General features: G+C 35.4%; 6 non-coding genes across 6 annotated transcripts; all 6 read right to left on the bottom strand.

Moving 5' to 3' along the window:
• Positions 1–1,081: 1,081 nt before the first annotated feature.
• On the bottom strand, positions 1,082–1,155 carry TRNAD-GUC (transfer RNA aspartic acid (anticodon GUC)). The gene has a single exon. It is a non-coding gene; the product is annotated as a tRNA-Asp (tRNA).
• An 863-nt stretch (positions 1,156–2,018) lies between these two features.
• On the bottom strand, positions 2,019–2,092 carry TRNAN-GUU (transfer RNA asparagine (anticodon GUU)). The gene has a single exon. It is a non-coding gene; the product is annotated as a tRNA-Asn (tRNA).
• Positions 2,093–2,955: 863 nt separating this feature from the next.
• TRNAN-GUU (transfer RNA asparagine (anticodon GUU)) lies at positions 2,956–3,029 on the bottom strand. Its single transcript has one exon. It is a non-coding gene; the product is annotated as a tRNA-Asn (tRNA).
• Positions 3,030–6,703: 3,674 nt separating this feature from the next.
• On the bottom strand, positions 6,704–6,777 carry TRNAN-GUU (transfer RNA asparagine (anticodon GUU)). The gene has a single exon. It is a non-coding gene; the product is annotated as a tRNA-Asn (tRNA).
• Positions 6,778–9,513: 2,736 nt separating this feature from the next.
• TRNAN-GUU (transfer RNA asparagine (anticodon GUU)) lies at positions 9,514–9,587 on the bottom strand. The gene has a single exon. It is a non-coding gene; the product is annotated as a tRNA-Asn (tRNA).
• A 3,673-nt stretch (positions 9,588–13,260) lies between these two features.
• Positions 13,261–13,334, bottom strand: TRNAN-GUU (transfer RNA asparagine (anticodon GUU)). Its single transcript has one exon. It is a non-coding gene; the product is annotated as a tRNA-Asn (tRNA).
• Between the last annotated feature and the right edge of the window lie 343 nt (positions 13,335–13,677).

Consider the following 13,677-nt stretch of genomic DNA (forward strand, 5'->3'; position numbering starts at 1 on the left):
TTGAATAAATTGGCTTAAATCAAATTAAACTCACTTTAGAGATAATTGTTTCAGAGAAAGTCTTGAACCCTACCATAAAATAGGTAGTTAGACATGTTGACTTCTCTACCTAAAATTCCCCAAAATTTGACTAATAGAAGATTCTCGTCCCTGGGTGGTATTGAACCACCAACTTTCCGGTTAACAGCCGAACATGCTAACCAATTGCGCCACAGAGACCCTATATGAGACATAAACAAACAACTGCAAAGAAAGATTGATCTGGAAAATTTCCTTGCCAAAGTTTATAAAGTCTCTAATCTGGACAGTTATTTTAGGATTTTTCGTTAATTAAAAGGAACACATTGCCATGTTCTTGAGATGAATCAACCCTTCTTGAGTTCTAAGCACTTCCATGAGCAGCAGAGTGGCGCAGCGGAAGCTTGCTGGGCCCATAACCCAGAGGTCGATGGATCGAAACCATCCTCTGCTATGTGCTATTTTCATTTATCAAATCTAAAATTGGGATTGCTATTTTGACTTTTTTGGTCTTTGCTTGTAGTAGAAAATCCATTATCATCTTAACTCATTTAATTCGTATTTTGACAGAAGTGCTGTAGCAAAAAATGCACATAATGTCTTTACTTTACCCTATTACTTCTATGGTTATTGAGAAAAACAAACTACATTGACTCCAGAAGAGCAAATCAGGTGTTCTAACAAGTAATTTATCAAAATCATCTTTCCAGCTTACACTTTGGTGATGCAAAAGACAATGATTTTGTAAGAAAAATCTTCAAACTTCAAAAAGTTTTTCTTAATTCCTTACCTTTGTACTGATAAGATCATACCTGGTTATAACATAACACAGGATTTCACTTAAAAATGCTGCTAGGTTGCATTCTGCTGATTAGATATCACCAGGAACAACATTAACCTTCAGGTATTTTCTAATTGTTGAATAAATTGGCTTAAATCAAATTAAACTCACTTTAGAGATAATTGTTTCAGAGAAAGTCTTGAACCCTTCCTTAAAATAGGTAGTTTGACATGTTGACTTCTCTACCTAAAAATCCCCAAAACTTGATTAATAGAATATTCTCGTCCCTGGGTGGGATTGAACCACCAACATTCCAGTTGACAGCCGAACGCGCTAATCAATTGCGCCACAGAGACCCTATCTGAGACATAAACTAACAACAGCTAAGAAACATTGATCCGGAAAGTTTCCTTGCCAAAGTTTATAAAGTCTCTAATCTGGACAGTTATTTTAGGATTTTTCGCTAATTAAAAGGAACACATTGCCTTGTTCTTGTGATGAATCAACCCTTCTTGAGTTCTAAGCATTTCCATGAGCAGCAGAGTGGTGCAGCGGAAGCTTGCTGGGCCCATAACTCAGAGGTCGATGGATCGAAACCATCCTCTGCTATGTGCTATTTTCATTTATCAAATCTAAAATTGGGATTGCTATTTTGACTTTTTTGGTCTTTGCTTGTAGTAGAAAATCCATTATCATCTTAACTCATTTAATTCGTATTTTGACAGAAGTGCTGTAGCAAAAAATGCACATAATGTCTTTACTTTACCCTATTACTTCTATGGTTATTGAGAAAAACAAACTACATTGACTCCAGAAGAGCAAATCAGGTGTTCTAACAAGTAATTTATCAAAATCATCTTTCCAGCTTACACTTTGGTGATGCAAAAAGACAATGATTTTGTAAGAAAAATCTTCAAACTTCAAAAAGTTTTTCTTAATTCCTTACCTTTGTACTGATAAGATAACACCTGGTTATAACATAACACAGGCTTTCACTTAAAAATGCTGCTAGGTTGCATTCTGCTGATTAGATATCACCAGGAACAACATTAACCTTCAGGTATTTTCTAATTGTTGAATAAATTGGCTTAAATCAAATTAAACTCACTTTAGAGATAATTGTTTCAGAGAAAGTCTTGAACCCTACCATAAAAAAGGTAGTTAGACATGTTGACTTCTCTACCTAAAATTCCCCAAAATTTGACTAATAGAAGATTCTCGTCCCTGGGTGGGATTGAACCACCAACCTTCCGGTTAACAGCCGAACGCGCTAACCAATTGCGCCACAGAGACCCTATGTGAGACATAAACTAACAACAGCTAAGAAACATTGATCTGGAAAGTTTCCTTGCCAAAGTTTATAAAGTCTCTAATCTGGACAGTTATTTTAGGATTTTTCGCTAATTAAAAGGAACACATTGCCTTGTTCTTGTGATGAATCAACCCTTCTTGAGTTGTAAGCATTTCCATGAGCAGCAGAGTGGCGCAGCAGAAGCTTGCTGGGCCCATAACCCAGAGGTCGATGGATCGAAACCATCCTCTGCTATGTGCTATTTTCATTTATCAAATCTAAAATTGGGATTGCTATTTTGACTTTTTTGGTCTTTGCTTGTAGTAGAAAATCCATTATCATCTTAACTCATTTAATTCGTATTTTGACAGAAGTGCTGTAGCAAAAAATGCACATAATGTCTTTACTTTACCCTATTACTTCTATGGTTATTGAGAAAAACAAACTACATTGACTCCAGAAGAGCAAATCAGGTGTTCTAACAAGTAATTTATCAAAATCATCTTTCCAGCTTACACTTTGGTGATGCAAAAAGACAATGATTTTGTAAGAAAAATCTTCAAACTTCAAAAAGTTTTTCTTAATTCCTTACCTTTGTACTGATAAGATAACACCTGGTTATAACATAACACAGGCTTTCACTTAAAAATGCTGCTAGGTTGCATTCTGCTGATTAGATATCACCAGGAACAACATTAACCTTCAGGTATTTTCTAATTGTTGAATAAATTGGCTTAAATCAAATTAAACTCACTTTAGAGATAATTGTTTCAGAGAAAGTCTTGAACCCTACCATAAAAAAGGTAGTTAGACATGTTGACTTCTCTACCTAAAATTCCCCAAAATTTGACTAATAGAAGATTCTCGTCCCTGGGTGGGATTGAACCACCAACCTTCCGGTTAACAGCCGAACGCGCTAACCAATTGCGCCACAGAGACCCTATGTGAGACATAAACTAACAACAGCTAAGAAACATTGATCTGGAAAGTTTCCTTGCCAAAGTTTATAAAGTCTCTAATCTGGACAGTTATTTTAGGATTTTTCGCTAATTAAAAGGAACACATTGCCTTGTTCTTGTGATGAATCAACCCTTCTTGAGTTCTAAGCATTTCCATGAGCAGCAGAGTGGCGCAGCAGAAGCTTGCTGGGCCCATAACCCAGAGGTCGATGGATCGAAACCATCCTCTGCTATGTGCTATTTTCATTTATCAAATCTAAAATTGGGATTGCTATTTTGACTTTTTTGGTCTTTGCTTGTAGTAGAAAATCCATTATCATCTTAACTCATTTAATTCGTATTTTGACAGAAGTGCTGTAGCAAAAAATGCACATAATGTCTTTACTTTACCCTATTACTTCTATGGTTATTGAGAAAAACAAACTACATTGACTCCAGAAGAGCAAATCAGGTGTTCTAACAAGTAATTTATCAAAATCATCTTTCCAGCTTACACTTTGGTGATGCAAAAAGACAATGATTTTGTAAGAAAAATCTTCAAACTTCAAAAAGTTTTTCTTAATTCCTTACCTTTGTACTGATAAGATAACACCTGGTTATAACATAACACAGGCTTTCACTTAAAAATGCTGCTAGGTTGCATTCTGCTGATTAGATATCACCAGGAACAACATTAACCTTCAGGTATTTTCTAATTGTTGAATAAATTGGCTTAAATCAAATTAAACTCACTTTAGAGATAATTGTTTCAGAGAAAGTCTTGAACCCTACCATAAAATAGGTAGTTAGACATGTTGACTTCGCTACCTAAAATTCCCCAAAATTTGACTAATAGAAAATTCTCGTCCCTGGGTGGTATTGAACCACCAACTTTCCAATTAACAGCCGAACACGCTAACCAATTGCGCCACAGAGACTCTATATGAGACAAAAACAAACAACTGCAAAGAAAGATTGATCTGGAAAGTTTCCTTGCCAAAGTTTATAAAGTCTCTAATCTGGACAGTTATTTTAGGATTTTTCGTTAATTAAATGGAAAACATTGCCATGTTCTTGTGATGAATCAACCCTTCTTGAGTTCTAAGCACTTCCATGAGCAGCAGAGTGGCGCAGCAGAAGCGTGCTGGGCCCAAAACCCAGAGGTCGATGGATCAAAACCATCCTCTGCTATGTGCTATTTTGATTTATCAAATCTAAAATTGGGATTGCTATTTTGACTTTTTTGGTCTTTGCTTTTAGTAGAAAATCCATTATCATCTTAACTCATTTTAATCATATTTTGACAGAAGTGCTGTAGCAAAAAATCCACTTAATGTCTTTACTTTACCCTATTACTTCTATGGTTATTGAGAAAAACAAACTACATTGACTCCAGAAGAGCAAATCAGGTGTTCTAACAAGTAATTTATCAAAATCATCTTTCCAGCTTACACTTTGGTGATGCAATAAGACAATGATTTTGTAAGAAAAATCTTCAAACTTCAAAAAGTTTTTCTTAATTCCTTACCTTTGTACTGATAAGATAACACCTGGTTATAACATAACACAGGCTTTCACTTAAAAATGCTGCTAGGTTGCATTCTGCTGATTAGATATCACCAGGAACAACATTAACCTTCAGGTATTTTGTAAATGTTGAATAAATTGGCTTAAATCAAATTAAACTCACTTTAGAGATAATTGTTTCAGAGAAAGTCTTGAACCCTTCCTTAAAATAGGTAGTTTGACATGTTGACTTCTCTACCTAAAAATCCCCAAAACTTGATTAATAGAATATTCTCGTCCCTGGGTGGGATTGAACCACCAACATTCCAGTTAACAGCCGAACGCGCTAACCAATTGCGCCACAGAAACCCTATATGAGACATAAACAAACAGCAGCTAAGAAACATTGATCTGGAACGTTTCCTTGCCAAAGTTTATAAAGTCTCTAATCTGGATAGTTATTTTAGGATTTTTTGTTAATTAAAAGGAACACATTGCCATGTTCTTGTGATGAATCAACCCTTCTTGAGTTCTAAGCACTTCCATGAGCAGCAGAGTGGCGCAGCAGAAGCGTGCTGGGCCCATAACCCAGAGGTCGATGGATCAAAACCATCCTCTGCTATGTGCTATTTTTATTTATCAAATCTAAAATTGGGATTGCTATTTTGACTTTTTTGGTCTTTGCTTTTAGTAGAAAATCCATTATCATCTTAACTCATTTTAATCATATTTTGACAGAAGTGCTGTAGCAAAAAATCCACTTAATGTCTTTACTTTACCCTATTACTTCTATGGTTATTGAGAAAAACAAACTACATTGACTCCAGAAGAGCAAATCAGGTGTTCTAACAAGTAATTTATCAAAATCATCTTTCCAGCTTACACTTTGGTGATGCAATAAGACAATGATTTTGTAAGAAAAATCTTCAAACTTCAAAAAGTTTTTCTTAATTCCTTACCTTTGTACTGATAAGATAACACCTGGTTATAACATAACACAGGCTTTCACTTAAAAATGCTGCTAGGTTGCATTCTGCTGATTAGATATCACCAGGAACAACATTAACCTTCAGGTATTTTGTAAATGTTGAATAAATTGGCTTAAATCAAATTAAACTCACTTTAGAGATAATTGTTTCAGAGAAAGTCTTGAACCCTTCCTTAAAATAGGTAGTTTGACATGTTGACTTCTCTACCTAAAAATCCCCAAAACTTGATTAATAGAATATTCTCGTCCCTGGGTGGGATTGAACCACCAACATTCCAGTTAACAGCCGAACGCGCTAACCAATTGCGCCACAGAAACCCTATATGAGACATAAACAAACAGCAGCTAAGAAACATTGATCTGGAACGTTTCCTTGCCAAAGTTTATAAAGTCTCTAATCTGGATAGTTATTTTAGGATTTTTCGTTAATTAAAAGGAACACATTGCCATGTTCTTGTGATGAATCAACCCTTCTTGAGTTCTAAGCACTTCCATGAGCAGCAGAGTGGCACAGCGGAAGTGTGCTGGGCCCATAACCCAGAGGTCGATGGATCGAAACCATCCTCTGCTATGTGCTATTTTCATTTATCAAATCTAAAAATGGGATTGCTATTTTGACTTTTTTGGTCTTTGCTTTTAGTAGAAAATCCATTATCATCTTAACTCATTTTAATCATATTTTGACAGAAGTGCTGTAGCAAAAAATCCACTTAATGTCTTTACTTTACCCTATTACTTCTATGGTTATTGAGAAAAACAAACTACATTGACTCCAGAAGAGCAAATCAGGTGTTCTAACAAGTAATTTATCAAAATCATCTTTCCAGCTTACACTTTGGTGATGCAATAAGACAATGATTTTGTAAGAAAAATCTTCAAACTTCAAAAAGTTTTTCTTAATTCCTTACCTTTGTACTGATAAGATAAGACCTGGTTTTAACATAACACAGGCTTTCACTTAAAAATGCTGCTAGGTTGCATTCTGCTGATTAGATATCACCAGGAACAACATTAACCTTCAGGTATTTTCTAAATGTTGAATAAATTGGCTTAAATCAAATTAAACTCACTTTAGAGATAATTGTTTCAGAGAAAGTCTTGAACCCTACCATAAAAAAGGTAGTTTGACATGTTGACTTCTCTACCTAAAATTCCCCAAAATTTGACTAATAGAAGATTCTCGTCCCTGGGTGGGATTGAACCACCAACTTTCCGGTTAACAGCCGAACACGCTAACCAATTGCGCCACAGAGACCCTATATGAGACATAAACAAACAACTGGAAAGAAAGATTGATCTGGAAAGTTTCCTTGCCAAAGTTTATAAAGTCTCTAATCTGGACAGTTATTTTAGGATTTTTCGTTAATTAAAAGGAACACATTGCCATGTTCTTGAGATGAATCAACCCTTCTTGAGTTCTAAGCACTTCCATGAGCAGCAGAGTGGCGCAGCGGAAGCTTGCTGGGCCCATAACCCAGAGGTCGATGGATCGAAACCATCCTCTGCTATGTGCTATTTTCATTTATCAAATCTAAAATTGGGATTGCTATTTTGACTTTTTTGGTCTTTGCTTGTAGTAGAAAATCCATTATCATCTTAACTCATTTAATTCGTATTTTGACAGAAGTGCTGTAGCAAAAAATGCACATAATGTCTTTACTTTACCCTATTACCTATGGTTATTGAGAAAAACAAACTACATTGACTCCAGAAGAGCAAATCAGGTGTTCTAACAAGTAATTTATCAAAATCATCTTTCCAGCTTACACTTTGGTGATGCAAAAAGACAATGATTTTGTAAGAAAAATCTTCAAACTTCAAAAAGTTTTTCTTAATTCCTTACCTTTGTACTGATAAGATAACACCTGGTTATAACATAACACAGGCTTTCACTTAAAAATGCTGCTAGGTTGCATTCTGCTGATTAGATATCACCAGGAACAACATTAACCTTCAGGTATTTTCTAATTGTTGAATAAATTGGCTTAAATCAAATTAAACTCACTTTAGAGATAATTGTTTCAGAGAAAGTCTTGAACCCTACCATAAAATAGGTAGTTAGACATGTTGACTTCGCTACCTAAAATTCCCCAAAATTTGACTAATAGAAAATTCTCGTCCCTGGGTGGTATTGAACCACCAACTTTCCGGTTAACAGCCAAACACGCTAACCAATTGCGCCACAGAGACCCTATATGAGGCAAAAACAAACAACTGCAAAGAAAGATTGATCTGGAAAGTTTCCTTGCCAAAGTTTATAAAGTCTCTAATCTGGACAGTTATTTTAGGATTTTTCGTTAATTAAATGGAACACATTGCCATGTTCTTGTGATGAATCAACCCTTCTTGAGTTCTAAGCACTTCCATGAGCAGCAGAGTGGCGCAGCAGAAGCGTGCTGGGCCCATAAACCCAGAGGTCGATGGATCAAAACCATCCTCTGCTATGTGCTATTTTGATTTATCAAATCTAAAATTGGGATTGCTATTTTGACTTTTTTGGTCTTTGCTTTTAGTAGAAAATCCATTATCATCTTAACTCATTTTAATCATATTTTGACAGAAGTGCTGTAGCAAAAAATCCACTTAATGTCTTTACTTTACCCTATTACTTCTATGGTTATTGAGAAAAACAAACTACATTGACTCCAGAAGAGCAAATCAGGTGTTCTAACAAGTAATTTATCAAAATCATCTTTCCAGCTTACACTTTGGTGATGCAATAAGACAATGATTTTGTAAGAAAAATCTTCAAACTTCAAAAAGTTTTTCTTAATTCCTTACCTTTGTACTGATAAGATAACACCTGGTTATAACATAACACAGGCTTTCACTTAAAAATGCTGCTAGGTTGCATTCTGCTGATTAGATATCACCAGGAACAACATTAACCTTCAGGTATTTTGTAAATGTTGAATAAATTGGCTTAAATCAAATTAAACTCACTTTAGAGATAATTGTTTCAGAGAAAGTCTTGAACCCTTCCTTAAAATAGGTAGTTTGACATGTTGACTTCTCTACCTAAAAATCCCCAAAACTTGATTAATAGAATATTCTCGTCCCTGGGTGGGATTGAACCACCAACATTCCAGTTAACAGCCGAACGCGCTAACCAATTGCGCCACAGAAACCCTATATGAGACATAAACAAACAGCAGCTAAGAAACATTGATCTGGAACGTTTCCTTGCCAAAGTTTATAAAGTCTCTAATCTGGATAGTTATTTTAGGATTTTTCGTTAATTAAAAGGAACACATTGCCATGTTCTTGTGATGAATCAACCCTTCTTGAGCTCTAAGCACTTCCATGAGCAGCAGAGTGGCACAGCGGAAGTGTGCTGGGCCCATAACCCAGAGGTCGATGGATCGAAACCATCCTCTGCTATGTGCTATTTTCATTTATCAAATCTAAAAATGGGATTGCTATTTTGACTTTTTTGGTCTTTGCTTTTAGTAGAAAATCCATTATCATCTTAACTCATTTTAATCATATTTTGACAGAAGTGCTGTAGCAAAAAATCCACTTAATGTCTTTACTTTACCCTATTACTTCTATGGTTATTGAGAAAAACAAACTACATTGACTCCAGAAGAGCAAATCAGGTGTTCTAACAAGTAATTTATCAAAATCATCTTTCCAGCTTACACTTTGGTGATGCAATAAGACAATGATTTTGTAAGAAAAATCTTCAAACTTCAAAAAGTTTTTCTTAATTCCTTACCTTTGTACTGATAAGATAAGACCTGGTTTTAACATAACACAGGCTTTCACTTAAAAATGCTGCTAGGTTGCATTCTGCTGATTAGATATCACCAGGAACAACATTAACCTTCAGGTATTTTCTAAATGTTGAATAAATTGGCTTAAATCAAATTAAACTCACTTTAGAGATAATTGTTTCAGAGAAAGTCTTGAACCCTACCATAAAAAAGGTAGTTTGACATGTTGACTTCTCTACCTAAAATTCCCGAAAATTTGACTAATAGAAGATTCTCGTCCCTGGGTGGGATTGAACCACCAACCGTCCGGTTAACAGCCGAACGCGCTAACCAATTGCGCCACAGAGACCCTATGTGATACATAAACAAACAACACCTAAGAAAGATTGATCTGGAAAGTTTCCTTGCCAAAGTTTATAAAGTCTCTAATCTGGACAGTTATTTTAGGATTTTTCATTAATTAAAAGGAACACATTGCCATGTTCTTGAGATGAATCAACCCTTCTTGAGTTCTAAGCACTTCCATGAGCAGCAGAGTGGCGCAGCGGAAGCTTGCTGGCCCATAACCCAGAGGTCGATGGATCGAAACCATCCTCTGCTATGTGCTATTTTCATTTATCAAATCTAAAATTGGGATTGCTATTTTGACTTTTTTGGTCTTTGCTTGTAGTAGAAAATCCATTATCATCTTAACTCATTTAATTCGTATTTTGACAGAAGTGCTGTAGCAAAAAATGCACATAATGTCTTTACTTTACCCTATTACTTCTATGGTTATTGAGAAAAACAAACTACATTGACTCCAGAAGAGCAAATCAGGTGTTCTAACAAGTAATTTATCAAAATCATCTTTCCAGCTTACACTTTGGTGATGCAAAAAGACAATGATTTTGTAAGAAAAATCTTCAAACTTCAAAAAGTTTTTCTTAATTCCTTACCTTTGTACTGATAAGATAACACCTGGTTATAACATAACACAGGCTTTCACTTAAAAATGCTGCTAGGTTGCATTCTGCTGATTAGATATCACCAGGAACAACATTAACCTTCAGGTATTTTCTAATTGTTGAATAAATTGGCTTAAATCAAATTAAACTCACTTTAGAGATAATTGTTTCAGAGAAAGTCTTGAACCCTACCATAAAATAGGTAGTTAGACATGTTGACTTCTCTACCTAAAATTCCCCAAAATTTGACTAATAGAAGATTCTCGTCCCTGGGTGGTATTGAACCACCAACTTTCCGGTTAACAGCCGAACACGCTAACCAATTGCGCCACAGAGACCCTATATGAGACATAAACAAACAACTGCAAAGAAAGATTGATCTGGAAAGTTTCCTTGCCAAAGTTTATAAAGTCTCTAATCTGGACAGTTATTTTAGGATTTTTCGTTAATTAAAAGGAACACATTGCCATGTTCTTGAGATGAATCAACCCTTCTTGAGTTCTAAGCACTTCCATGAGCAGCAGAGTGGCGCAGCGGAAGCTTGCTGGGCCCATAACCCAGAGGTCGATGGATCGAAACCATCCTCTGCTATGTGCTATTTTCATTTATCAAATCTAAAATTGGGATTGCTATTTTGACTTTTTTGGTCTTTGCTTGTAGTAGAAAATCCATTATCATCTTAACTCATTTAATTCGTATTTTGACAGAAGTGCTGTAGCAAAAAATGCACATAATGTCTTTACTTTACCCTATTACTTCTATGGTTATTGAGAAAAACAAACTACATTGACTCCAGAAGAGCAAATCAGGTGTTCTAACAAGTAATTTATCAAAATCATCTTTCCAGCTTACACTTTGGTGATGCAAAAAGACAATGATTTTGTAAGAAAAATCTTCAAACTTCAAAAAGTTTTTCTTAATTCCTTACCTTTGTACTGATAAGATAACACCTGGTTATAACATAACACAGGCTTTCACTTAAAAATGCTGCTAGGTTGCATTCTGCTGATTAGATATCACCAGGAACAACATTAACCTTCAGGTATTTTCTAATTGTTGAATAAATTGGCTTAAATCAAATTAAACTCACTTTAGAGATAATTGTTTCAGAGAAAGTCTTGAATCCTACCATAAAATAGGTAGTTAGACATGTTGACTTCTCTACCTAAAATTCCCCAAAATTTGACTAATAGAAAATTCTCGTCCCTGGGTGGTATTGAACCACCAACTTTCCGGTTAACAGCCGAACACGCTAACCAATTGCGCCACAGAGACCCTATATGAGACATAAACAAACAACTGCAAAGAAAGATTGATCTGGAAAGTTTCCTTGCCAAAGTTTATAAAGTCTCTAATCTGGACAGTTATTTTAGGATTTTTCGTTAATTAAATGGAACACATTGCCATGTTCTTGTGATGAATCAACCCTTCTTGAGTTCTAAGCACTTCCATGAGCAGCAGAGTGGCGCAGCAGAAGCGTGCTGGGCCCATAACCCAGAGGTCGATGGATCAAAACCATCCTCTGCTATGTGCTATTTTGATTTATCAAATCTAAAATTGGGATTGCTATTTTGACTTTTTTGGTCTTTGCTTTTAGTAGAAAATCCATTATCATCTTAACTCATTTTAATCATATTTTGACAGAAGTGCTGTAGCAAAAAATCCACTTAATGTCTTTACTTTACCCTATTACTTCTATGGTTATTGAGAAAAACAAACTACATTGACTCCAGAAGAGCAAATCAGATGTTCTAACAAGTAATTTATCAAAATCATCTTTCCAGCTTACACTTTGGTGATGCAATAAGACAATGATTTTGTAAGAAAAATCTTCAAACTTCAAAAAGTTTTTCTTAATTCCTTACCTTTGTACTGATAAGATAACACCTGGTTATAACATAACACAGGCTTTCACTTAAAAATGCTGCTAGGTTGCATTCTGCTGATTAGATATCACCAGGAACAACATTAACCTTCAGGTATTTTGTAAATGTTGAATAAATTGGCTTAAATCAAATTAAACTCACTTTAGAGATAATTGTTTCAGAGAAATTCTTGAACCCTTCCTTAAAATAGGTAATTTGACATGTTGACTTCTCTACCTAAAAATCCCCAAAACTTGATTAATAGAATATTCTCGTCCCTGGGTGGGATTGAACCACCAACATTCCAGTTAACAGCCGAACGCGCTAACCAATTGCGCCACAGAAACCCTATATGAGACATAAACAAACAGCAGCTAAGAAACATTGATCTGGAACGTTTCCCTGCCAAAGTTTATAAAGTCTCTAATCTGGATAGTTATTTTAGGATTTTTCGTTAATTAAAAGGAACACATTGCCATGTTCTTGTGATGAATCAACCCTTCTTGAGTTCTAAGCACTTCCATGAGCAGCAGAGTGGCACAGCGGAAGTGTGCTGGGCCCATAACCCAGAGGTCGATGGATCGAAACCATCCTCTGCTATGTGCTTTTTTGATTTATCAAATCTAAAAATGGGATAGCTATTTTGACTTTTTTGGTCTTTGCTTTTAGTAGAAAATCCATTATCATCTTAACTCATTTTAATCATATTTTGACAGAAGTGCTGTAGCAAAAAATTCACTTAATGTCTTTACTTTACCCTATTACTTCTATGGTTATTGAGAAAAACAAACTACATTGACTCCAGAAGAGCAAATCAGGTGTTCTAACAAGTAATTTATCAAAATCATCTTTCCAGCTTACACTTTGGTGATGCAATAAGACAATGATTTTGTAAGAAAAATCTTCAAACTTCAAAAAGTTTTTCTTAATTCCTTACCTTTGTACTGATAAGATAAGACCTGGTTTTAACATAACACAGGCTTTCACTTAAAAATGCTGCTAGGTTGCATTCTGCTGATTAGATATCACCAGGAACAACATTAACCTTCAGGTTTTCTCTAAATGTTGAATAAATTGGCTTAAATCAAATTAAACTCACTTTAGAGATAATTGTTTCAGAGAAAGTCTTGAACCCTACCATAAAAAAGGTAGTTTGACATGTTGACTTCTCTACCTAAAATTCCCCAAAATTTGACTAATAGAAGATTCTCGTCCCTGGGTGGGATTGAACCACCAACCTTCCGGTTAACAGCCGAACGCGCTAACCAATTGCGCCACAGAGACCCTATGTGATACATAAACAAACAACACCTAAGAAAGATTGATCTGGAAAGTTTCCTTGCCAAAGTTTATAAAGTCTCTAATCTGGACAGTTATTTTAGGATTTTTCGCTAATTAAAAGGAACACATTGCCTTGTTCTTGTGATGAATCAACCCTTCTTGAGTTCTAAGCATTTCCATGAGCAGCAGAGTGGTGCAGCGGAAGCTTGCTGGGCCCATAACTCAGAGGTCGATGGATCGAAACCATCCTCTGCTATGTGCTATTTTCATTTATCAAATCTAAAATTGGGATTGCTATTTTGACTTTTTTGGTCTTTGCTTGTAGTAGAAAATCCATTATCATCTT

This window comes from Taudactylus pleione, unplaced genomic scaffold (assembly GCF_031769625.1).
Source record: "Taudactylus pleione unplaced genomic scaffold, aTauple2 ptg000134l, whole genome shotgun sequence".
In the NCBI taxonomy this organism is placed as follows: domain Eukaryota; kingdom Metazoa; phylum Chordata; class Amphibia; order Anura; family Myobatrachidae; genus Taudactylus; species Taudactylus pleione.